Source organism: Chiroxiphia lanceolata, chromosome 3 (genome assembly GCF_009829145.1).
Source record: "Chiroxiphia lanceolata isolate bChiLan1 chromosome 3, bChiLan1.pri, whole genome shotgun sequence".
NCBI classification, from domain to species: Eukaryota; Metazoa; Chordata; class Aves; order Passeriformes; family Pipridae; genus Chiroxiphia; species Chiroxiphia lanceolata.
This window is the reverse complement of record NC_045639.1, coordinates 48,221,941-48,247,857: the sequence shown is the minus strand read 5'-3', so window position 1 is coordinate 48,247,857 and position 25,917 is coordinate 48,221,941. Positions and strand designations below refer to the sequence as shown.

Here is a 25,917-nt window from a genome sequence, read left to right as displayed (position 1 = left end):
CTGGAGAAAAAGAGGCTCAGGGGAGATCTTATCAATCTTTACAACTACCTGAAAGAAAGTTGTAGTGAGATGAGGATTGGTCTCTTCCCCCAAGCAACTAGCAATGGGACGAGAGGATGTAGCCTCATGCTGCATCTGGGTAGGTTCAGACTGGATATCAGGAGGAATTTCTTCATGGAAAGAGTTGTTAAACATTGGAATGAACTGCCCAAGGAGGTGGTGGAGGCACTGTCCCTGAAGGTGTTCAATAAACAGCTGGACATGGCACTCAGTGCCGTGGTCTAGTTGACAAGAAGGCAGTCAGTCAAAGGTTGGAGTCAACGATCTCAGATGTCTTTTCCAACCTAAATGATTCTCTGATTCTGCGATCCCTGAACGTTTTCCCATTCTTCTGGCTTACAACTACTGATCAAAAGCTTGAGTTCATACTTATATACATAATACCAGAAAACAAGAAACCACTCAGGGATTTAGTAGTCATCTCCAAGTTACTACATTTTCTCCTCCTTGCTGTTTTATCCAAACCACAAAGATGAGCGAGTTTTCCCCAAGGCCTGGAAGAGACAGTAGGGCAACTGTGTTACTAATTAGCACAAAACTATATACGAGATTTGGCTGTGGCTTTAGGAGGTTGTGTGGTGGCATTTGATGTGGATTTCTACACATTCAGTACAGTATATGGAGCCTGTGGTCTCAGAGTTACTCTGAAAGTTTGTTTAAGCTGTTATTCATTAAGACCAGTACTTCATTTTACTAGGTCTGTCCATGCTTTCTCTTCTACATTGCAAAGTCCTTTCATGCTAGGATTTAGCTCTTATGGAAACTTAATGCCAGAAAGAGCACTCTGGGATTGTATACAGTGAGGCTATAAATGCTGGGTCAGGTCTTAAAGTCACAGCTTAATTTAAATACAGGTTTGAGCTTGGCCTTAGCTGCGGCAACAGCACCTGGCAGAGGAATTACACGGGAATATTGCTGGAGGGGAACAAGGGTTTCTTGCACAAGGGAGAGTTAGAGGGTGTTCATATCATCCAACTTTGGGGATCTGACCCAGAAATAAGACAGGAGTCTCTTGACAGAGTTTCCAGAAGACAATTAAGACTACCTAGAGGCCTCACTTAATACCACCATCTGTCCTCACGCAACATATCCTTAAAGCTATGTCACTGGTATAAGAGTTGCCTGTGTGATAAAGATTCAACGTAAGCGAAGGAAATTCTGAACCTCAATAGTATCATTCACTCTTTGACATCACTTTTTACCTGGGAGAAGGCAAAGCATGCTGAGATCAGTGTGGCTTGTGACTTGGTTGAGGTAAACCTCTTTATCTGAGAGTTGTTTTCTTTGCTGTCAAGTACGGAACAGCTCTGTGGTGACCAGATGTATGTGGATTTTGCAAACATTGTAAAGAACTGTCAGGTGAGGCTGACTAGACCTTGCACAGAGTGTTAGAAACTAGAGTGCAAGTGCAAATGCCCAGAAGACCTCAGGAATGCTGGATGGATGTGTGAGAGCCAGAGCTGATGCACAAGAGGTGCCTCAACTGGAAAAATAACAAGAGGGCCAGTGTTACACAGTGGGAATGTATATTCTGTTCTCTCCATTTTAGAGCACTCAATCACCAGTCAGAATTGAAAGTTGGCTACTGTGCCTCCAGACCTTGCAAAGCAGATACATGCTGAGCTTTGCGTGCACTACAATATCAGGTCTGAAATTCTTGTTCACCACAAGCAACACACTAGTGCCCACCCTAAAGGGATGATCTGCAGAGAATACACTGCCTAGGATGAACCAGGCAGGGAAGCCTCCTTGTGTGTCACCTGCCTGGGGCAGGAGGGCTGCACAGGCACAAACTGTACTGCAGCCTTAGACAAAGCCTCACTCTCCTTTCATTCCTTTCCAAACTTTGATTTTTCACAAATCTATGCAGGCAGTGTCAATCCTCACATGCACCAACAGTGCAACAAGGAAAGGAACCTCAGTTACGGCCAGGCATCCTGCCAGGGAAGGAGAAAATAAACAACTGTGGCTCCAAAAGTTGGGAGGGCTGTGTTGAACAGATGGCTGCGGTAAACAGGAATTTCCAAACCTCAGTAAAACACCTTCCTTCTTATAACACAGATGGAATTACGGGGACCTTATTGTGCTTGGTAATTGATCAAGCTGCTTAAATTGTTAGAGAAAACATCAGTTGCAATGTCAGTGAAAAACATTTATGGAAGTGCTGATGAGTATGATTTTAATCCCATATAAAATTGTGGACAGAAAATAGAAATTTCTGTTGGATGCTCTCCACAGTAAACTTACTTTTGGTTGGTATTAATCCACGCTGAATAGCTCCTGGTCTGATTGTATTTTGCAATAATGTGGTAAGGCACACCAGGCCAATCATGCACTGTACTTTGTCCAGGTACTTTTTCACTTGAAAGGAGAACAGGAAATTAACACTGGAAAAATAACAAAAAAATCCTGATATTGATTGGACTTCCCTGATCATTTTAAACCTTCTACAGTCCTGGAGGAGAAGGTAGTAACAAGTGAATGTACTAGACTGGGAGACTGTTACATTTCACAAGCAAGACCTAGTACTGCCAAACCCTTAAAGAAGGCAGAAATTTCAAATGATAGTTTAAGATTCTGATTTGGTTTCTTTTCTTCAGAGTGGGTGATGGGGTGTAATTGAAGCTTCAGCTGACTTTTTGACTAAGTATAACCAGGGAGCAAATTTCAAAAAAAAAAAAAAAAGGGTTTAGTCTGGCTTCCATTTTTGTTCTCCTAAGTCAGGAAATTAGATTTCCTGGGGAACATCTACATATACCTTGGTTTGTTTAGCCTAGAGAAGAGAAGACTATGGGGAGAACTCATAGTGGTCTACAGCTTCATCTCGAAGGGAAGCAGAGGTGCAGGCACTGATCTCTTCTCTCTGGTAATCAGCTATAAGACTCAAAGGAAAGACATGAAACTGTCAGGGGAGGTTTGGGAAAGGTTTTTCACCCAGAGGGTGGTTGGGCACTGGAATAGGCTCCTCAGGGATGTCATCACAGCACCAAACCTGCCAGAATTCAAAAAGCCTTTCAAGAAGCGTTTGGACAACGCTCTCAGGAACAATGGTGGGATTCTTGGGACTGCCATGTGCAGGGCCAGGAGTTGGACCCAATCAGTGATCCTTTTGGGTCCCTTCCAAGCCAGGCTATGCTATTATTCAATGATGATTCTATAACAGACCACAGTATAGTACGGAGATACATAAGCTTGCCTTGAACAAGGCGAGTAAAGAAACGGTAAGGCCATTGCAGCATGAAGTTTGCCATCGATTGCTCTGCAGATGCCTGGCTCAGCCTTCCCCATAGGCTGTGGGGCAAACATACTCCACTTCAGCTCCATCAGCCTCTTCCCCAAAAGCAGAGGCCAGTATGCAGACTTCAGTCCTTTCCGTGCAAAGGTCCTTGGGAAGGGTTGTAATTACAGGATGCAAAGACACAGCAGTCAAGTTCTTTACTGCTAGGATTGCTGTTTTGCCTAGCTCATCTGAACCTTTGAATATTCATCAGCACCTCTCATTTTTTGTGGCATTCACATTAGAAACAGCATTGTTTAGCTTACTAAATTATGGGTTACACTTATTTTAATGATGCAAAAAGCTCCATTTGCAAAGCAATTATGATTAGGGTGTCTAAAGCAAAGACGAAGAAAGTACACAAAACAAAACACACTCAGCTTTTCCAGATTTAAATTCTTCTCGTTTTATGCTTTGGATATGAAAAGAAAACTTGGATGAGATCAGATTGGAAATGACAGTGCTCTTTCAAATTACAAATTACATTTTGTTACAAGGATACCAGAGAGACATTATCAGCAGGGTGTCTATAATTTGTTGACATGTACAACAATTTGGAATTATGTACATTTTAATATGGATACTCACTTTAATCACAGTATGCTATCAAGGATTTTCATGCTGGGATCTGACCTCTTACGTGTGAGAGTACTGTGTTCCCTGGTACCAAAATGGCTTGTAAACACTTTTAGCTGCCCTCAAGGACAGAGCTGATGATTCTGCACATTGGTGAACAGAAGATCTATGAATAGCCAAGCAGCCCTGTAGCCCTTTGACTCCAGGAAGCTCTTTCCCTTAAATTTATTTCTTCACCTATTTGTTCAAAGTATCAGGGTTTTTTTTTATTCCCCATTTGCAATGGCTTTTCTGTGGGAATACAACAGAATAGGAAAACATCTCTTTCATAATATCTGTTAGAACATCCCTCTATAAAGCAAACTGTGACCACTTTAAATGCCTGGGACAAAGGATGAAGTTTATCAGGTGAAACCACAGGCATTTCTCTTATTATTTAAATTATTATTCTTGTAACAGAAGTTGAGAGAGAAGGATGTGCAAAGCTGCATCTCAGATTTGGTTTTTTGATTAGTGTACATCTGCAGGGAGCTTTCGGTTTCTGCTCTCTGGGGTTGTTTCATATTTTCACACACCACATTCAGCATTAAAGCTAATATTGGAAAGAGTACGCAGTGACCTATTTGATAATTTAATTTAATTTATCTTCTGCATTTGTGTTGTGACATCCATTAAAACGTGCATTTGGACTGGGACTGTCCAAGCAGTGGGCACTGCAAGAGTCCCAACTCTGCTCCAGGAAGAGACAAAGATTCAGAAAGCCAGTTATGTGATGGGACCAGCTATCAGTAATGTGCTCCTGAGGTGGCCATTCATACTAAATGAAGGTGGGAAAACACACTACCAGTCCACACATCTGGCATGGTTATAAATGATCACAAAATCAGCAGGGAAAAGCCAAGCAAAAAAATTGCCTCAATGTCATCTCTCATTGAGAACATTTTCTTAGAAATAGGTAGGACAGCAAACGGGGAAATCTATTGAGGCAGTAAAAATCCCTGTCTCAGCTGTCTGAGTTTGGCTCAATGCAAACCAACCTTCATCATATTCCCTCAGTATGGCAGAAGAGTCTGAAAACAAAGAGATGAAATCTGAGTGTTCCTAAACTTCTTGAAATGTGAAATTGCTTTGGAGGACATTTCTAAAGAAAGCTGTGGGAGAAAAACAATTCCCTTTATAAAATCATCTTCTTTTTCTCAAAATATAGCAATAGTCAACTTGATTTGCCTTGCTAAATATCTGAGGAACCCTGAATCAGTGAAATCCACATCTGCTGTTATCTTGGACAACAAGACAAAGTTTGGGTCAGGAAAAACCTGGGCTTCTGTGCTCTGTCCTTGGGGATGACTGGTGATCAGGGCTGAGATGTATGTGCTAGGGGGGATGGCAGACCCCACAACCAGATGCTGGTAGCCACATCACAGTGCCCAACACCTTGCAGCAAACTTCAGACCTTCAGCAGGTAAAACCAGAAGCCAAAATATTATCACAGGCCTCAGGAAAGCAGAAGCCGAGATCAAAGGTACTGCCAGTGTCTTCAGTCCATGTAACAGCAGAGAATTTATGAACTAGAGATGGGCATTTCACCTTTCTCCAGAGTTGAAGAAAACTGTCTGTAAAACAACTGGAGTTAAACTTTTGCCGTCTCTAGGTTTCAAACCTGAAGGAAGCAAATCTGTGATACCGATGCTCACCAAGCTGTTTGTATATTGGTGTGTCCAGAAGGTGGCTTGTTTCCCTCTCTTTACCTTGGAGGTCAGTTGGTAGGGCTTTCCTTCAGGGACCAAGAGCAAGACCTTACTCCTTAAAGTGCCCCAGTCCAGCATGTGACACACAGTATGAGTATACACATATGCCAGGCTGTGGCTACCCAGGTAAGGTGCAAATTTACCCCATGCACCTGAACCTGCGCATTCTCCCCAGATGGATGAATGGGGGGTGGAGACACACACAGGCACAATCTGTCCACAACCTACTCACCACGGTTTTCCTCTTGCCAGAGGCATGCTGCAATTGCGTTCCTTGCTGCATTTGATATCTCCAGGTGCCAGAAGTCAAGCAGGAATTGCCGCTGCCTGCCACACTCCCTGACATTGCTGGCTGGCAGCCCTTCGACCTTCTGCTGTATGACCAGTGGGTGAAGTCATGCAATTGTCTGCAGCGCAGAGGAATTTGAGATACCAGCCCAGTTCTAGTCTGCAAACACATGCATCTTAGTGCTTGCATGATTAAAAGGGGGAAAATGGAGACAGAAAAAATGTCAATGGCAGACCAACTTGAAGAAAAGGGAAAAAAAAGAAGATCAAAAAAGAGCTTTGTAAATGGACTCATATCCAGGCCAAGGGATACATACACTGAGAAGTGCCTTGACTTATTCCTGTTCACTTCCCATCTTGATGCACATTGTCTTCAGTGAGGAAGCGCTTGACTGGTTTACGTCACATGCACGCTGCCACTGTACCAGCAGTGACAAGAAGGTTGTTACACAAATATACATTGCCTTGACGTCTCTCCTCCCTTGACTTTTGCAGGAGGGACCTGGACAGCAATAGGAAGGGGACTCTGATAAACTTTAAGGTTATGACTCCACTCCTCTCATACTAGTTTCCAGTTCTTTGTACCCCTGAAGTAACTATGGCCCAGGATGAACAGGCAAAACTGACACCTCAAATGATGAAATGAAAACTTTGCAGTCAGTGAAAGCCACTTCTCAGTCACATTGTGCCTTTCCCAAACTTGTCAGTAGTATGAAAACTGGCACGCCCAACAACACCGTAGCAACAAGGAAAGTGCAAAGCTCTGTGTATTGCTTTGTAAAACCTTCAGCTCTGCTGTCCAGAAGAAATGCTGAACATTCATTTGGAGAGACTTAGCAAAAGGTAATCTCTCATTGTGCGCTCTCCTACCTACCTGAATATTAACAGCAATTGATAAAGTCTGCTGTTTCCTGTGTGAGATCCACTGAAGACTGAAAGCAATACTGTCAAGAAGTTCCATGGGCAAAACTTGACTTAACAGCGGAGTGACAATCTTTGTCGCAAAACTTTGGCTTCATTCCTATACAGCTGTTGAATACTTTTCTTTCTAGCTATAAAATGTAAGATTCTAGTTTTACTAGCTGGAAAATGCCATCAGGATTTTATCCAGAGGTTTTGCTTGCAGTTTTGCCTTGTTAAAAGTTTGATTTGTTTTCCACACCAGGAGACCTTGTTCTAACTCAGGTTTAAAGAGCAGCTAGGCTGTCAGCAGTATTTGAAACTATTTTTCCAACTTGACATATACTAGAAGGACTGACTTCTCCAACCCCCTCACAGTGCCTGGGAGAACTCTGCTGCTTGGGTTAGAACAGGAGAAGGCTGTGGTAGCCTTAGAGTGAATGGATAAGCTCTCAACCTACTCTTCTTGCAACATCATATCAGCAATATATTGCAGGCCTGTTTCATTAACTGACTCCAACTCTGGAAGGCATCCAGTCATTTTAAAAAAGAGCATTTCATGGTTTTTGCTTTTAAAGAACTGCAAATGACCTGGATGCCCAGAAGAACAGACGCTGAGGCTCATCAGTAGCTTAAAAGTAAGGATTTACAACTGGCAGGCAGAGCTGTGAGAAGTTAACATAATGGAAAAAACAACACATTTTCCGTGTAAAACTTCTCTATTAAGTAGAACACGGCTGCATGGATTTTTTAAGCATTAAATAGTCTTCAAATCCCATTCCATCTCCCAGAGAAGAGGAAATATACACAGGCCAAATACTGGGAAGATGGAGGAGATGGAACTGGTGAGTTGCAGTCTAGTTGCAAGGAGACCTTTGCACCCTGGATGATCAGAGATACTGTTGAACGTCTTATCTAGCAGGTACAGGCCATGGGACTGATGTGAGACTGGCAGAAGAAAGCGTGTTCATGCCAACATGCAGAGCCACCTATTTGCACATTGCAAGTATTCTTGGCATAGCATATTGATGAGTCCCACCTTCCCCTCCACACCTCAAGGTACATAAAACTACTCTTGTAGGCTGAAATGCATCTGAAGGGCATTGCCCCACATGGCCCAGCCAGCAACACTGTCTAGCTGATGTAACTGGAGGAAATCTCTTGGAAGACAGTTTCAGCTAGGGAAGAACCAGATATACAAATGGAGGCTATCTGACATGACTTCACCATGTATCCCTAAGGAAGTATGGTACCCCATTTCCCAAAGAGGCAGGGCTAGCAGAAGTGCCTTGCAACTCAGCTGTTCTCGAACTCGCTAGCACAGCAGCATGTCAAAACCAAGCTGCCATCCACAATGGGCACAAATCCTCCTGGCTTTACCTTTCCAATACAGCCACTCAGCCTGTCACCAGAGAAAAACCCTGCCTGTTTGCTGAGGCTGCATGGCTTGCACCAGCCTGAACCTCCTGTTTTCCTTAGATGAAAGGGTTTGACAGCTCTTCAGTCTGACAGCTCATTCTCCCACGGCTTTAATGAGGCCTGTAATTGTCTTGGACTACAGTAGTTAATTTTGGATTATAGAAGTAGCCAGTAATTGGATAGGAAAAGAAAGAGTCTTTATATTGCCTGTCAAATTGACCTCCTTTCTCAGACACCTCCTCTTCTTCCACAGTGTCTCAGTTCCAACTTCTACTTCTCTCCTTATTGGCTCCAGACACCTCCTTGTCCTCCCACAGAGGAGGGAAATCCACATGGATTTCCCATCCGCTGCCTCCCCATAATGCCAAATTTCCCCTACTCCCTTTCCCAGCTGTACCAGACACCATGTCCCTTCCTTCCTGGTCCCCTTTCCTCCCAGCACAGCCTCAGCCCAGGGCACGCAGTGGCGGCAGGGTGCTGGTTGTACCATGGCCAGTAGCCCTGCCTGCAGAGCCAGGTCAGCCAGATGGGAGAGATGTCAGAGTACATTTTCAAATTGCTTTCGTTTTTCAGTCTGACTGAATTACTCCATAGCAGAGAAGACTCATGCTGTTAGGCAAGCAACAGCCCAAGGAAGGCCAGGAGGCTTTCCAAGTGCATAAAATGGTTTCACCTCAGCAAAGCCAGCTACTAAGGCTTGGTATAGCGCTACACAGGTACTTCAAGTTAGAGAAGTGATTAAGTGCTCTGCTGTGTCAAAGCCTCAAACTGTGCCACTTCATGACAGCAAAGCAAGATGTCTCAGCAAAATGGAGCCAACTTTCTTTTACAAAAGTTGTGACGTTTTGGATACAGTGTCAAAGAGAAGCTGCCAACTATGAGGGCATATATGACTGCCTGTTGATATCAATGTCTGTATACATGGAGCACATTTGGGATTTGCTTGCCTTGAGATGAATTTTATAATGAGAACTCCTCACAGGAAAGCAAGTTCTGATTCTGCTTGAAACAGGTTATCAGAGCAGAAAAGGTAATTTTGCGTGCAGGACCGATTGTCAAGCTGTGCTTTATTCTCCTCTGGGTTGGCAAAACGCAGCAGGTCTGTGTCAAGTTCGTGGCTGCCTTGCATGAAAAGCCATCAGGAAAGCAGCTGTGGCAGCACTGAGGCATAGGATGGTAGGCAGAGCTGAGCAGGGGGGTCTGCTTTGCCATCAGAGGCTGCAAAGCACCAGCAGCTTTCATGGTGGGCTAGTGAGCTACTGGTCTTATTGCTGGTTTTTGTCTGGGCAGTGCTGGTTTCTGCTTCTTTTCCAAGGTCAAATGTTATACTTTGCTGGGCATGACAACATTTTAAGGGATTCTGCAGATTTGTTAAATCAGCGCCTGGCAATCTCAGTGCTGAGACTTGTTGATGATTAGTTTGCTCGAGCACACTGAATTCGACTATAACGATTGCAAGTACACTGAGAGGTTACTCTTTGACACAGGTCTGCAGAGACCTCCAACATATCTACCAGGCTAAATTAGGCTTGTGCAGGTGCCTAATTTTTATTTTTTCTTCTGGGCCTTTTGTATAGAAACAATGTAATGGAAATATCCTTGTGGGGTCCGAGGCCCAGGCAAGCTTTTTGCATTATAAGCTCCCACACTTTCAAAGCAAGTGATTTCATGGGGGCTTTGAGATGAAAGGTGCCGGCTGAGCTGCCAGGTGCAAAGTTAATGCTGTTCAAGCTCCCGGGACTTCAAAGAACAGGGGCAAACTGGGAGTCGGGGAGAAAGAGGGAGTGTGGAAAGTGACTTAATGAGCTGTGTCACTTGGCGATGCATTTTATGGGCAGCATCATGCACAAGCCCGTCAGTACAAGGCAGACAGTATTTTGCTCCTGTCCCATGCAGAACTTGTGCAAATGATGGGGTGGCTGTTACTGGGGTATCCTGTTGGAATCCCTGAGGCTTGCAAGGATCTGTGGGCTGGGGCCTCAGTATGGAGGTGCCAGGCATCCTGCAGACCAGGAATAGAACACACTTCTGGTGACAAGGCCTTTCCATAGCTGCCCTGTTCCACTTTGATGGGTAAAGGCAAACCCTATGTCCACATGTTAAAAGCATGAGCGTGCTCTTTGCATGCACAGCAGTGGCATTGTGGGCTCGAGTTGCTCCATACAAGGCAAGAGTTGGAGCAAATCCCTGGGCCCTGGTTTTGCCAGCTCCTGCAAGCAGATTATTTTGCAGTTCTCCATCTGAGCAGCTGCCTTGTTAATACTCCCAGTAAAACAGAGATGGGGACATACTTTGAGAGGCAGCAGAAGGTTGCCTCCAGTTTCAGTTTTCTAGTTGCTGAGGTGCTCTGGGGCAGGGGTGCACAGGGAAGAGGTTCACAGGGAAGAAAAGCTAGCCTCAGTGAATCTGTCTGTGGGGCTGAGCTGTGTCTGATGCTGAAGCTCAGCTCAGTGAGATGTTCTGAACTTGAACCTGCTGTGACCAGGCAGCACTTCAGCTCTGAAGGCATGCACTGCTCCTTTGACATTGTTGCATGGGTGTTATGGGAGATGGTTTTTCCTTCTGTTTTTGATTTGATGACAGATATATTGTTACCTGTCAACAGGGCTTGATTCCAAAAGCTTTTGAGTGACTAGCTTTCCCTGCTATTGACAGTAATTTATCATGAAGGACTGTTGTTTTTACTGGCTTGTTGCAGCACTCACATATGCTCACTCAGTGCTGCATAATCACATGGCCTTCAGTGGATGTATTGGAGTCAGATCTTTGGTTTCTGAGACAAATCCATGCATGGGTATGGTCAATCTGATTTCTTCTCAATATAGCTGGTACAAAGTAAGCACTTTCCTGCCTCCATCATGTCCTGTTAGCAGATTCATTGTTCTCAGTTCTTGAGAGCACAATTGGATTCGACCTGGTAATTTTTCACAGTTGTTTTCCAAATGGTGCAGAGTGGAGTAATATGACTTTCCAGTTCTTCTGACAAGTACGTTGTGTTGGACACATTCAATTAGGGGACCGATAGTTATCCCAGCAAGACACCCATGGATCAGAGATACGAGGCTTGGATTTCTCTCTAACAAGAGATGCTTGTTTTTGTAGAGCTGTTTCAGCTTGGAGACAATTAATATCTAGCCCTTAACATTGAGGAACTGCTGGTTTCTGGATGAGCCTCACTTTTTCCTGTGTGCTATAGTCTCATGGCTCACAAGCAGACAGGAAAGTTTGGACTCCAGGAGTGGAATATTTTGCTCTGAGAAGTGGATTACTAGAGATGCATGACATTGGATATCAATATGCAAAGAGTAAAACATTAATTTTGTGTTTTAAAAATGTACTGTTAGAAGTTGGTCTCGTAGCAACACAGCACCTTTGTTCGCCAAGTGCCGAACCTTAACAACACCATATTTGTGCTAATTCCATCTGTTTCAGTTCAAGACAAGAGTTGCTAAATGAATCAACAGCAAGCAATGTGCTAGTTTCAGAGATTTAATAAAAAGTATAATATCATTGCCATGCAACTTGTCATCTCTTTGAAAAACTGAAATATAGAGATTGTCCCAAAGCTTCTGGATCACAGGGAAGAAGCATTTGAAGGAGGGGAAACACTGGTATGAAGTGTTACTGTTTATCTTCTCACTGATACACAGTTGGACCTAATGCAGCTATCAACCTCCATTTTTATGTATTTCCCCAAAGTCTTGGCTAATGTAAACAGAAGAGGCTATATGGCTAGATGCACAGAATAAATGTTTTCCTCCTCTTTATACAGTGTTTCTTTAAATAACTTTGGATCTTGGCTGGCTACAGATTCTTACCTCAAGGAGAAGACTGGCTCAAGTTTCTAAACACTGCAGAAGTGAACATAACTGCAATTAAGTTCATCAGTGCACAAAGGTACATTGCCTGCCTCAGTGGGAACCTGCCTGCAGCTGAGCAGGATTTGATCTCACCAGAGACAATTCACGTTTCTTCCTTCCATCTTCTCCCAATTTCAGTGGCTAATTTCAGCTATCATCAAGCAGCTTCCTTTTCTTGCTCTGTGGTGTCTGGTGTCCCTTCTTAAACTGCAACACATATTGTTCTGAAAAGAAATGAGAGTTGCATAGGAAGTCACTTAGTGGTGTAAATTTTAATGCTGACCTGGTACCCTCTAAAGCCTTGGGTACATCTTTCAGTGATTCTGTTCGTATTTCCTGTCTGATGGATGGTTTCTGACACACAAAGACCTAATGAAGAATATGCTGGAAAAAGGTTTGAAGAGAAATGTCAGGTCTCAAGATAGACCCATTGAGGATAACAAGGGTCTTCTTCTAGGTCTGCTCTACCCAGCTGCAGATTTTTCTCCTTGGGGTAAACCCATGGGACCAGGGACACACTTTTCGAGGAAGGTTTTGGGAATTCTTTATTGCAAGGGTGGTGAGGCACTGGAACAGGTTGCACAGAGAGCTTGTGGATGCCCCATCCTTGGAAATGTTCGAGGCCGTGTTGGATGGGACTTTGAGAAACCTGGTCTAGTGGAAGGTGTGTCTTCTCATGGCAGGGGTGTTGAAATTAGATGATCTTTAAGGTTCCTCCCAACCTAAACCATTATATGTTTGGGATACAACAAAAATCACCTATGGCTGTAGCATGTCTCATGCCTCGGCAGCCCTATGTCAGCACCATGTGATCGGATAAGAGAAGCAGAAAGTGCCTGCACACTTACAGAGCTGGAGAAGGGAGTGCATGCCTGTGGCATCTCCAGAGGAGCAGATTTCACTGATGGTCTCAATTATAAACTTACGTTGTTATTGTAGTTTGTTTCCTTTGAAAAGATAGATTACAGGGTGATAATAAGAAGCAGCAGGAAAATATTATAAGGTTAAAAACTTTGTTTGAAGGTGTCAGTCTAGCACAAGCAGGTTTGAATATTCCTCCTTCCCTCTTTCCTGTCATTGCCCTTCAGCAGGAAGTGAATGTTTTTATGTACAGCTGAGTATATGTCCATTTGGTGTGGCTAGTGTCATGTAAGCAGTAAAACAATGTGCTAGGATCAACTCTAAACCCTATTGTCTTGTCGTCCCTAAAATTTACTTGAGAACTATTTGTAAAATACCAAAAGTCCTAGGTCATGGAATGATTTTCAAATGTCCACAAATGAAATACAGTGAAGATCTTTAAAAAGGCTATTGTTAAGAAGTATCTTTTTCCATAGGAAGACATGGTTTGAGCTTATTTATTTATTTATATTTAGAACTGACATTTAGAAATATACACAGCTGAAAATGTCAAGAGTTTTAGCACTGTGTGACCTAATGCTGGTCATGACAGAACCAGTAAACACATCTCACCCAGCAGAAACAGACTGCAACTGGCATAATAAAATAACCACTTTTATTCTCATTCCAGATGAAGATAACTTTAGTTGTTTTGTTAGCTGTGCTTTCCATCATGTGGGCACTAATGACTCCAAAAGAATATTTGCAGAGAAGTAAAGCAAGCAGTTGGGTACAGGGAAATTGGTTCATTTGTTCTCCAGACAGCTGAACACATGCACCCTTCACAGTCTCAAAGACTATACAAGCAAAATGCACAACCTTTGCTCCAGTCTCTATTAGACACTTTTGGTGCAGTAGTTGACCACAGATTAATTCACCTGAGCGAGGCTCCCACCGAGGCTGGCTTGGATGGTGCCTTGCCATGTAAGGCTCAGGGGGTCATTCCCTGCCTGCATGCTTCCAATCTGCCACATGATGGTTATAGACCCCTGTCACCTGCAGCACACCAGAGACACCACTGGTGTTGTTGGTAACAGGTAGTCACTTCTCCTATGTGGTATGAAGATGGCCATTTGCAAGAATTTCAGAAAAAGAGAGGAATAGGAATAACTTCAGAGACCATGCTTTGAAAAGAAAATACCCATAAATCATGAGTATGTTGCAATGCTGAAGACTCAGGCCCCTCTTGTCTGTGTACTAACACAAAATGGAAAGGCTCATTGGCAGAGAGTTCACAGCAAGTGGCCTTAATGACAAAAGGACCATCATCATCCCCTCTGTACACAAAGTGGTTGCAGAGATGTTTGCTCCTTTGGTGGTCAAAGGTCAAATTATTTTTTGTAAGGATCGGAGTACAATCACATACTAGCACAGAAATGATCTATGCAATAGAGCACTGGACTTCTGAGTTTGCTCAGTGAGAACTGACTGCAGGTAACATGTGTTTATACCAGTCTGATTACACTGATTTCCACAGGTAAAACTGTGTTTTCTTCCTGCTCTGATGTCCAAAAGCTCTCCTGTAATTTGCTGAAATTCAACAGGCTGTGACCATTTTCATTCTCTCACATTTCAAGTAGCTTAGAGAAAATTTTTCAGGAGAGATGGTTCAAATTACTGTAATTCTTTCTGCCACATCTTATTACACAAGCAATGTATTAAGCATATGATAGGAATAGAGATAAAACTAGTTAAAGGAACCTAATCTAAATTTATTCCCTGCCTAAAGTGCTTAGTTTAGGTTCATCTCAAAGTGAAGAAGTAGAGATGGGCTACATATCACTTTTCGCTGGTGACAGTTTGTCGTGACCTACACTCAGGAAAGCATTGCTCAGCTGTCAATGTGTAACAGGCACAGCACACAGCACCACACAGGTGGGATGCAGAGTGCTTCCAACAAAACATTCCAGCTCTCTGAGCTGGAAAACAACTCTTCCGGATATCAGCAGGCCCTCAAGGCTATATCCAAAAGGGATTTAAGTGGAGTCACACATGGGCTAAAAAACAACACAGAATCACATGTTCCTATTAAGGAGTATTTAATTTTTGTAAGAAATGGGACCTCTTCTGAGTACCAGCCTGACCTGAAAATTGTCTTATTCCTCCAGCTTTTCTCAGATTTTAGGCCCCTGAAATAAATTTTCAGGTCTTTCCCAAACCTGTTTCTTACTTTTTCTTGAGGTTTTCCTGTGTATTTTTAAAATATGTTTCTAAAGAATAATTCTTTCCTGTTTTTTTCTTGCTTTATATCATCACGTAGTGATTAACACCAGCATCCATAAGCTCCCCTTTCTAAGTCACTTTGTAGTCTACATGCAAAACTTCATTCCAGCTGAATTAATAGAGTGCATGTTTTTTATCTCATGAGGCAGCTCCCAGTAGGTTATAGGCAAGTATTTGTGTTTCACAGTATGAAGGCTTCATAAGCTTCCTCTTAATTGAACACTGGTACTCAGCAGAGATCATTCAAGACTGCTCATTTTGGGTTGCGTGGCATTGCAAACATAAATTTTTCATTTACTCCCATCTGTTTCCAAAATTGTTTTTTCTGGAAAAGTGATAGAGGCTTTAATGAAGCCTGTGAAAGGTCAAAAAGCAACCTCTCTAATTGAATGCACTCTTGGGAATTCACTTGGAAATAATACTCTTCATTTTTTTGTCTCCCTTTCTGGCTGCCAGTGTTGAACCACAGAATTAATAGCAGCCTGCTAAAGTAAACTGGCTTGTGTGTTGGGTCCAGCTGCAGTTATCTCTCTCTAAACCTTGCCATTTGCTGATAACAGAAGAATAATGGAGGAGAAGTATGCAGCTAGGATGGAGTGTAAAAATGAGCTGAAGGTGGCTTAGCTGGATATGAGAAATGCCTTCCTTTTGGTAATAAGCTCCTGCAGTCCACCTGCAAGGACCACAGAGTAAAAGAAAAGGGCAGATGAGGGTTGTTTCAGAAGAAAGCTGTGCAATTTGCTCCCCTATCTAGGGCTCCCAGGGTACACCTTTCCTGCCAAGTCTCCCTGTTCGTCTTGGCTTGCAAGTATCTCAGATTGAGGCAGACAAGGATGTGGAGCTCCAAAACCTAAAGCAGTGGATGACCAGCAGTGCACAGAAATCACCACCTCCATGGCTAGGCAGGAGCAGAGACACCACTGTGGTCTCAAGGGGAGTGCTGTGACTGACTGGGACTGGCCTTATCCTGCCTCTAAAGGGCTGCCAGCTTGCAGGATCAGTTCAGAGCAGGCTGCCAAGTTTGCCAAGAGGCTGCATAAACAGTATCTCCCCCCATAGCTTAGCTTATGGTGAATGGAAGATGGCCAAATCCCACAGGACCTCCTGCAAACCATCCCTTCAACATCTTTGATGCTCCTCCAGGCAGCGACAGCTACTGAATGATCCTCCCATAACTCCAGCCTCAGTGATGAGCTGATATCCAGACATGAGGATTTTTTGTCATTTGCTGACAAGTTCCTTGAGACACCCAGTCACTCGTAGGCACAGCCATCCTCTTTAAATGTCAAGCTGGCAGACCAGGAAAGAAATGCCATCAAATTAGATCATTTTAAGGTGCTGCCAAGCTTTTTTTTTTTTTTATCAAATTGAAAAGCTTAGGTATTAATGAAGGAATAAGAATCTTCAGGTACCAAAATGGATTGCACAGTGTTTGAGACATTCATGTTCTAAAATATCCTTATTTTTAATAAGTGAGATTGGCCTGATGTGCTTTCCTTCAGTCAGTTTGCTCTCACTTTTAAAAAGGCTCTTGAGAATTTTGCTCTTGTAGGGAAACAGGGAAGGATTAATACTGAAAGAGTACCAGATCCATAAAGGACCACAACATATGTGAAACTTAAGTTAATTGTAAGAATACAGGGATTTATATTTCTTAAAGGCTGTTTTCTTGTTCTATAAGTTTAACCAAATAGTTTAATATGGTCTTCACAGCCTTATTTGTGTTGCTGTAATGACTTAGTTCTGTGGGATTTTATACTCTGCACCTTCTAGCATCATGGGAATAGTTTGCCATTAAGGGTAGTTAAAATGACAGCAATCTGTATTAATCTCTTCTGAAATAGTCATCATTGGCACTCAGACAGGCAGACTTTTCCTCACTGGGAAATAAAGGAGTTCTTATTTTCTACAGTGAGGTTAAAGCTATGGTGTCTGTCCTGCATGGCAGAGCTCTTGCTACCCCCCAGGTCACAAGTTGCCAAAAATCTGCAGTTTGCAGGATTTCCTATTTGAGGAGGCCGACAGTCCAGTGCAGAAACACATTCCTTCAGAGTGTAATACAGCACTTGAAAGCTGGCTCCAGCCAGGCTCCACATTGCATATAGAGAATCATGCTACTTGCAGCATTGGTTTTTGTTGAATTAGTTCCCAGTTCCCACAGATGGTGTGGGCTGGGGTATCCCACTGGGTGTCTCCAGACAGCCAGCACTTGACACTGTAACCTGCAGCTGGGCTCTGCACATACAAATGTTCCAATATTTTATCAATATTTAATTGAAATAACTCATAATTCACTGACAAAACAAAGTAGAACAAGTGAGACCCTGAACTCTGGTTATGGAGAGCAGCAGTCACCAGACTGCAACCAAGTGGCCAAGGCTCCACTGTGCATTTTTTCTGTGCTGAATCTGCCACCTCTGAAGGGATGGGACAGGAGGAAGGGGAATGTACCAGATGTGGAGATTATCACTTGCCATTCCTTCTCCCTCCCTTTTTGTCTCCAGTGACAGGCATTATAAAGCCTCATGACTCCATACCTTCCCCTCCTTCTTGTGGCAGCCACTTTAAATTTTGCTGCACTACTAGGAAGCCCAGCACAACATTTGTCATGAATAGTTCAGCCAGCAAAAATGCTGTCTAAGCTGATTTTCTCCAGTTCTACAGCTGTCCTGAGAAGATCAGTGGGGGGTGCAAAGTGTCCACTTTTCTTTATTTCTCTTGAAATGTCAGCTAGGTGTACCTAGAGCCATGTACACACATCAACATGCTTGTGAAGAATTTCTAAATTAATACAATCATACTTTAGTAGCAGAAGTTTTTCTCTTTGACCAAAGCACAGATGCTGCATGATTTGTTTGCCTCTGAGCAGGGAGTGATGGGAAATGTTGTCTTTTTTTCAATAAAACCCAGCTGTGGATTTTATGATACAGTCAATAGCTCTGCAACTTCAAGAAGCACATGTCCTGCAACTGCTGGATCCACAGCTGCTTTCTTAAAGTTATCCATTGGAATGTGGGACTGGTTTAGCCCTGGGAGATCAGGCCTGACAGGTGCTTATCACATCTACTCTTCAGAGCTTCCAGTAGACAAGAGCCCACCATCTCTGAATCACAATCATCTCTCATATTGATCCAAAACCTCCTTTGCCACAAATTAGGTGAATTTCTTCTTGTCCTCTGTTTTAAGCTGCATAGAGAAACTTGTGAAAGAAAGTAATGGCACAAGGCAGAAGTGAAAAGCAAAGATATAAAGAGGAAAGCAGTCAGCCAGGCAAAAATGTTAGCGAGAAAGGTCAAATAGCTATACACAATCAAAAATAAAAATGAGTCAATAATGCAATTTTGGTACTGTCTCTCTGTTTTATTAAAATAATTTTAGATTTGGTGCCCATTCTTGTCTGTCTTGTGAATAACTTTTACAGGAGTTCTGTCTATGCCCAAGTCCAAATAGTAAATAGAAAAAGATATGGATCAGATCTTTGGATTTCCTTTCTGAAGGAATTTTACTTGTTCCCCTTTATGCTCCAGATGGCTTATCCCTTCAGAGGAAGAAACTAGATTGGTCTGAGGCAATCAGTTCCTGACAAGGTTGTGCTGATGTTTTTTTATCTCCTCATTCTCTTTCAATCCTTATTAATTGTTTTGTTAACAGCTGTGATGCCATGGACATCATGCTGATGCCTGAGTCATTAAAAGAGCATATGATTGCCTGCTTCCCACTGCTCTCTTTTGATGAAAGTGTCTAGGTCTTCTGGGGCTAAGACAACAGATGGTGGTGAAGCATCTGCCAAAAGAGCAGGAGGGGATGGAATGATGCGTGTGGTGGTATCCAACACCAAAAAATTAATAAAACCCAGAACCTGACTGTTCATTACATCAACAGAAAGCCACAACTTCAACGAGATCAGGGAGGATCTTAACACATTCTTCTGTGGCATTTCAAGCTTTCTGTGAGTGTCCTTCCAAACTGGGGAGTTGTCTCCAGAAGGATGCTGTTTTGGGCAGTGTCTCTCAGTAAATACAATTTTTGGTGCCACAGTTGACATGTTCTCTGAGTCACCCAAGTACAGCGCACTTATCCAGCTCACCACAAAACCCACTGCGCTGTACATCCTGATCTGTGGGGAAGGCTCAGCATGCCTGTGGTCCCCACACTGAGAAGAAAGGTGAGGAGCAACAGGGCTGGGGCTGGGCTGCTGGCCTCCACCCACTCATTCCAGCATGGCAGGTTGTCCCTCAGGTGACTTTCCCTTCCGGTCCCACTGGAGTTCCTGGAGGAGCTGGCAGGGCAGTGGAGGGATGCATGTGAACAGGGCTGTGAGAGGGGCTGAACTCTTGCTGCCCAGGTCCTGCCTGTGCCCTTCTCTTGGACCAAGAAGAGCACAAACAGTAAATACCAGGTTTACAGATTCCCCTTGGCATGACCCCTTGGGGAAACTCTAGACTGGAAGGGACTGCTCTCCCACTCAAGTCAGCACAAGAAGTGTGCAATCTGTAACAATTTTTTTTATGCCATGCAAAAAAAAGCTGTCTTGGTCCTCACAATTTTCCTGCTTTTGTGCTCTTCCTAAACGTCAGTGGGCTCCCTGCCATGAGTAGTTTGGACTCCCAAAGTCTTATAGGTGGGAAATACTCTCTGTCACTTACTGTTTGCAGAGCCTGAACAGCAGTGTGGAGTTGAATGACTGACTTTCAGGCTGCCAGCACCTTGGCAAAGCCCTCAGAGGATAAAGAACAGAAACTTTTAATAGCTGAAATCCAGACTATTCAAAATTACTCAGAAGCAACTGCCCTCATGGGTATGGAGAGAATGGGAAGGGGACCTAGAGAAAACAAAACCAAAACAAAAAAATATGTCTCTAAGGGAGGTGTCAAGTTCTCCTACTGTGGGCTTCTGGAGACATGTCTCTGCAAAGTTTTCCAAGATTTGCTAGATTTATGCATCCTCCAATGTAAATGGAACTGATTCAGTGTCTCACTGAGAGGAATACTAAAATGAAGAGAATTTCCAAAATAAAATTGCTAATCTTTCAAACAGTAATTTTACTAATGTTCACTCCTATTTACTTAGTCACGAACAAGCTGGAGGTCCAGTTGATACTTGGAGATTTTAAAACCATTGCCCTGGAAGTGTTGCAATACCTTTGCCCTCAGATATTATATCAGCATATAATATAATATCAGCATATAACAAGACAAGTTGTTGTCAAGGTACCGAGCCCCCTGAGCTGGAAGACAGGGAGCAGAATGAAGCCCCCACAATCCAGGAGGGAATGGTCAGCAAACTGCTATGCAACTTAGACCAGTACAAGTCAATAAGGCTGGATAGGCTTCACCCAAGAGCACTGAGGAAGTTGGCAGAAGAGCTCACTAAGCCACTTTCAATAATTTACCAGCAGTTCTGGTCAGCTGGAGAGATCCCAGCTGAGTAGAAGTTGCCAAATATGATGCTAATGTATAAGAAGGACTGGAAGGAGGATCCAAAGAACTACAGGACTGTCAGCCTGGGCTCGGTGCTGGATAAGACAATGGAGCAGATCAACTCGAGTGCCATCATGCAACAAGTACAGGACAACCAAGGGATCAGGCCCAGCCAGCACAGGTTTGTGAAAGGCAGGTGCTGCTTGACCAACCTGATCTGCTTTTATGACCAGGTGACCAGCCTAGTGGATGAGGCTAAGGCTGTGACTGTTGTCTACCTGAACTACAGTAAAACATTTGACACCATTTCCCGCAATATTGTCCTGGAGAAACTGGCTTCCCATCGTATGGGTGGATGTACCCTCTTCTCAGGGTAAAAAACTGACTGGATGTCTGGGCCCAGAGAGTGGTAGTGAATGGATTTACACCTGATTGGAGGCCTAACCCTGGTGGGGTTCCCCAAGGCTCAGTATTGGAGCCAGCCCTGTTTAGCCCCTTTATTGATGACCTGGACAATGGGATTGAGAGCACCCTAAGCAAGTTAGCAGACAACACCAGGTTTGTGATTTTCTGGAAGACAGGAAGGGTCTGCAGAGGGATCTGGACAGGCTGGATAGATGACACAAAGCCGATTGTATTAGGTTCAACAAGGCCAGGTGCTGGGTCTTGCCCCTAGGTCACAACAACTCCATGCAGCACTACAAGATGGGGGATGAGTGGCTGGAAAGCTGCCAGGGGAAAAGTACCTGGAGGTCCCAGTTAAGAGCCACTGAACATGAGCCAGCAGTGTGCCCAGGTGGGCAGAAGATCAATGTCATCCTGGCCTGTATCAAAAATAGTGTGGCCAGCAGGACCAGGGCAGTGATTGTCCCTCTGTACTAGGCACTGGTGAGGCCACACCTCTAATCCTGTGTCCAGTTTTGGGCCCCTTGCTAAGGCACTGGACCTAGTCCAGAGAAGAGCAACAAAGATGGCTAAGGGTCTGGAGTAAAATCTTATAAGGAATGGCTGAGGGAATTACGATTGTTTAGTCTGGAGAAAAAGAGGTTGAGAGGAGACCTTATTACCCTCTACAACTACCTGAAAGGAGGCTATAGTGAGGTGGATGTCAGTCTCTTCTTCAGAGCAACTAGTGATAGAATAAGAAGAAATGGCCTCGAGTATGCAGGGGAGGCTATTAGGAAAAAAACATTAATGGAAAGGGTCGTAAAGCATTTGAACAGGGAAAGTAGTGGAATCACCACCCCTGGAAGTGTTCAAAAAACATGTGGATATGGCACTTGAGGACATGGTTTAATGGTGAATATAGTGGTGGTGGTGCTAGGTTGATGGGTGGACTTGTTGATCTTAAAGGTCTTTTACAACCTTAAAGATTCTGATTCTATGATTCTACCTTCTTGAAACAGTTTTCTGAATAAGCAGTTTCTTGGCCAAGTTCTTCTCTACTTACATCATTGCCTCTCCTATTAGCTTTAATGTGCTGGAATGGGCACAGTTGTCTCTCCTGTAAACCAAATTAAATTCTTGTTTTCGGAACACAGACTTGCAAGGACAGAGAACTGTAAGCCTGTCATACTGGCAGTTCTAGAAGTTCAAGAAAACTGCCCAAGAGTCCTGTCTGAATATGTATGTGCCTTATTATCACCATAACCATGTTAAAACATGGTTATGTTTAAAGAAGGCTAGGAAACTGGGAAAGCAGATTTCAACATGAAACTTAAAAAGTCTTTAAAGGCAATACTTAGCAGTGAACAATCTTCAACAGTTCATTTCATAGGTCATGATGTCCTGATACTTGTGTAATTACCAAAAACTTGTTTCATATTTGTAGGCAAACTGAAGTAATATAAAGTAACACTATAAAAATGTGGGTGAGGTTTTCAAAAATACTTCAGTGGGGTCTAACAGAGTTCCTTCCTGTATTCCATTGCATCTTGACACAAGACAAGTCAGAGCTAGACAAGGATTTTGAAAAATCCTTTTCTCAGCATTCAGTTTCAGTGCTCCCACGTAGGAAAATAACACACTTTATTATCTTCAAACTGTAAAATCATGTATTTCAATCATAATGATTGAAAACAAGCCTAGTTAGGCTGACTTGCACTTCCTACCACGAAAGCACAAAATCATGATAATCCATGAGTTGATGGGTAATAGTGGCAGTGAAAACTGATTTGCTTTTAGTTGCTGAAGTTGAACCTTGGAATGTCTGGGCTCTTACCTCTAGTAGGGGAAAGGATATACTGAAGTCTTACCATTATTGTCAGTGCTAATAGACTCAGCAACTTCTGTACAGTCATCTCTTTCCCTGAAATATGAAACTTAGGTCTGCATCTCTCCTCTGTCAAATCTGAGAAAAACTGTCTAGAGGATTCAAAAGTTACTGGGAATACATATACAAAGGTATACACTTGTATGCTATGATTACAGACACCCCAGTTTTCTATGAATGCAGGTTAAAGGTGTGCCAAATTAGGCTGAAACCAGAGTTGAGCGAAGAATTGTTCGAAGATTTTTGTCAATGCTAACTCTATTACCATTTTATTATGTTTACTAACATGAAAGTCACTGATGGGGAGGAACTTTTGTGTTTGACAGCATTTGCTGCAATACAGTGGTGATTAATTATGTAAATACAGTATTTTCAACAAGCATTGTGCTGAAGCTGCTCCAGTAGGCAGTCAGATGTGACTGAAAAGACATGCAATACCATATGCCTTTGGCTAACTAATTGTGTAGCTCAAATATTGGATCTCAGATACGTGAACGAATAGTTGTGGTGAACTACTTGTGAGCCAGTCACAGACAGATGTTTGCTTGTGGAAAACTTTCAGCTAAGAGTAAGTATTTCTGGAGAAGTCATGGTCTGTTTACAGGCAATTTCTGGCAAGAAGGGACTACATTCATCAATTAAAATGTTTACTCTGAATTGGTTTCCAACTCTAATTGAAACTAAATGAAGAACTGGCTAATCTGGGTTGTAGCACTTTTCTTTGAAAAAGCTCCAACATATATGTCTCTTCTTGATGTACAGGTAACGATGTATGAGTTTGTTCAACTTTGTCTTTTCTCAGGGGTGTGGTAAGCATGCTGCTTTTCTTGACCTTCTGTGCTGGTTGACAGGTTCTTGATGAAGTCTCTCTTAAAACTTAAGAAGGAAATTAGTAAAAGGAGGAAACTGTAGCATGTCCAAACAATGCTAATGATACCACATAGGTTTGCCAAACCATGGTAACTCATAGCTGATTGCAAAGTGGGTGCTTGGTTTAAGTAGGAACATCCTCGACTTGGGCTTTCCATGGAAGCTTTTCTCTAACAGGAGCCTGGCTGGGACTCCTTGGAGGCTATGCCACTCGCTCTGCCAGCAGTAACTGTTACCCAGCCAGGGAGACCCTACTTTCCTTGGTATATTTCTCCAGTTTCTGTTGATGCTTTGTGTTGTGAAAGAGAAAACTCATGTCCTGCTGAAGCTACGCAACAGTAATAATCCACTGTAGATGTCAGGATGCTGGTTGACTGCAAAACCACTGTAAGCCAAAAAATCCACTGCCGACAACAAGAGCCTTGGTGTAGGAGGGCAGAAGTATGCTGTATATCGTGTATATCATGTATTCTGCCAAAATTCATGGCAATCTGTGAAATGAAAAGCCCTTTGAAAGGTCTGTCCCAAAGGAGAAAAGGCATTTGGGCTGTGGGTTAAACCTGAAATTCAGATTAGAGTTGAGAACACCACCCAAAATCTCATCCCAACACACAGTGTTCTTCACCAGAAAAGTCCAAAACCACTTCCCAGGTAGGGCTGTCCGTAGGAAAACGCCAGACTGGGGCAAAATGAATGGGTTTCCCCTCCTTTCTGCCCTTGTTTTCATATAAGAGAGACCCAGGTCAGGTGGGAGATAAACCGTGCAGTCTCAAGACAGTTTAGGCCACTTCTCCTCAGTTCCCTGCCTGTAGAACAGAAATACCAGAGGTTCACATAGGCTGGTTCTGGCAGTCAAATGGGTAGTGTTGAACTAACTATTGTGGTTGCTCATTCTTGTGATTTTCCAGGCATTTGAAAACAGCTGGATCTGTGTATAAGGGAAATGCAACACACTGTCACTTAGTTTTGCTGTTGTTTTTGGCAACATGAAAGTATCTTCAGCATGCTCCATTACCAAATACCAGAAGACACACAGCCTTCTCACAGATGATACAATTTCAGGTTGTAACTTACAGAGCAAGACAGATTTGAAAAATACTACATTTAATGGCAGTTTAACTGTAATGGCAGTTTAGCTGTACATACACTCTTTTGAAGGCATCAACAGCTAAATTGAAAACCAATATTGGTACTCAAATGTCTCTAAAACCACACAGCCTGTGACTGGAGCCAAGAAATAAAGCCAGTATTCCCATTCTATGTGGATTGAAACAGGAGTCATTTGGAAAACATGGGCTGCGGAATGATAGAGTGTGCTGGAATAGTCACAGAAAAGCTTATGTTTCATAAAGTGAAAACTAGTTGGTGCTTTTTGGATAAACTTGTTACTGGGATGTTGGAAACCTCTTTGTCTTCTTTGTCTTTTGTTTTAGTAGGAAAGCCAGTTGCAGTAAATTAGGTAGGTTTGCTGGGTACAGATCTCAGAACAAAGATTTTCCTTTTAGCCAACTTTATTCATGCCAATGATGACAAATATCAGAGGTCTCAGCTGACTAGAAGAATGTGACTAACCTTCCACAAATATGTCCCTCAACTCCACAGTGAAAAATTAATAGAGGAAGCAGAAAGAGCAGTAACTACTTTAGTGCAATATTCAATATAATTTCTGTTCCATGACAGTGAGGAATTCTGGCCTTGATCTTCATTAAAAGATGATCCAGATCAATGCAGGCTAGTAAAATACAGTCTTGAAGGCTCAAAAACCTGGAGGCGAGGAAACAAAAGCAAACCACCACATGCATTATTTTCGAATTCCCATCATTTACTAAACTGATCTGACTTAGGATTTCTGGCCACTGGGGCTTGGCTGCAGAGCAGAGGAAGAAAGAGAACAGGTAGCAGAAAGTGTTTGAGTTCCTTCACTGGAGTTCCAGCAGTGCTGGCTCGGCTGCTAACACAAACAGAAAGCAAACTCTGAGCCTCTGCTGGTAAATGGTGTTGACTTACGCTAGTGGAAAGAGCAGTCCTGAGCTCAGTGAACACTTCTGGGTGAAGACAAAAGACAAAAGCTTTCCAGGCAGAACTAGCAAAGTAAGGAAGGTCA

At 43.0% G+C, this 25,917-nt stretch overlaps 1 long non-coding RNA gene across 1 annotated transcript; it reads left to right on the top strand.

Moving 5' to 3' along the window:
* Nucleotides 1–21,795, top strand: LOC116783979. Its single transcript, XR_004355908.1, has 3 exons — nucleotides 1–64; nucleotides 21,323–21,327; nucleotides 21,773–21,795. It is a non-coding gene; the product is annotated as an uncharacterized LOC116783979 (long non-coding RNA).
* Nucleotides 21,796–25,917: the final 4,122 nt, after the last annotated feature.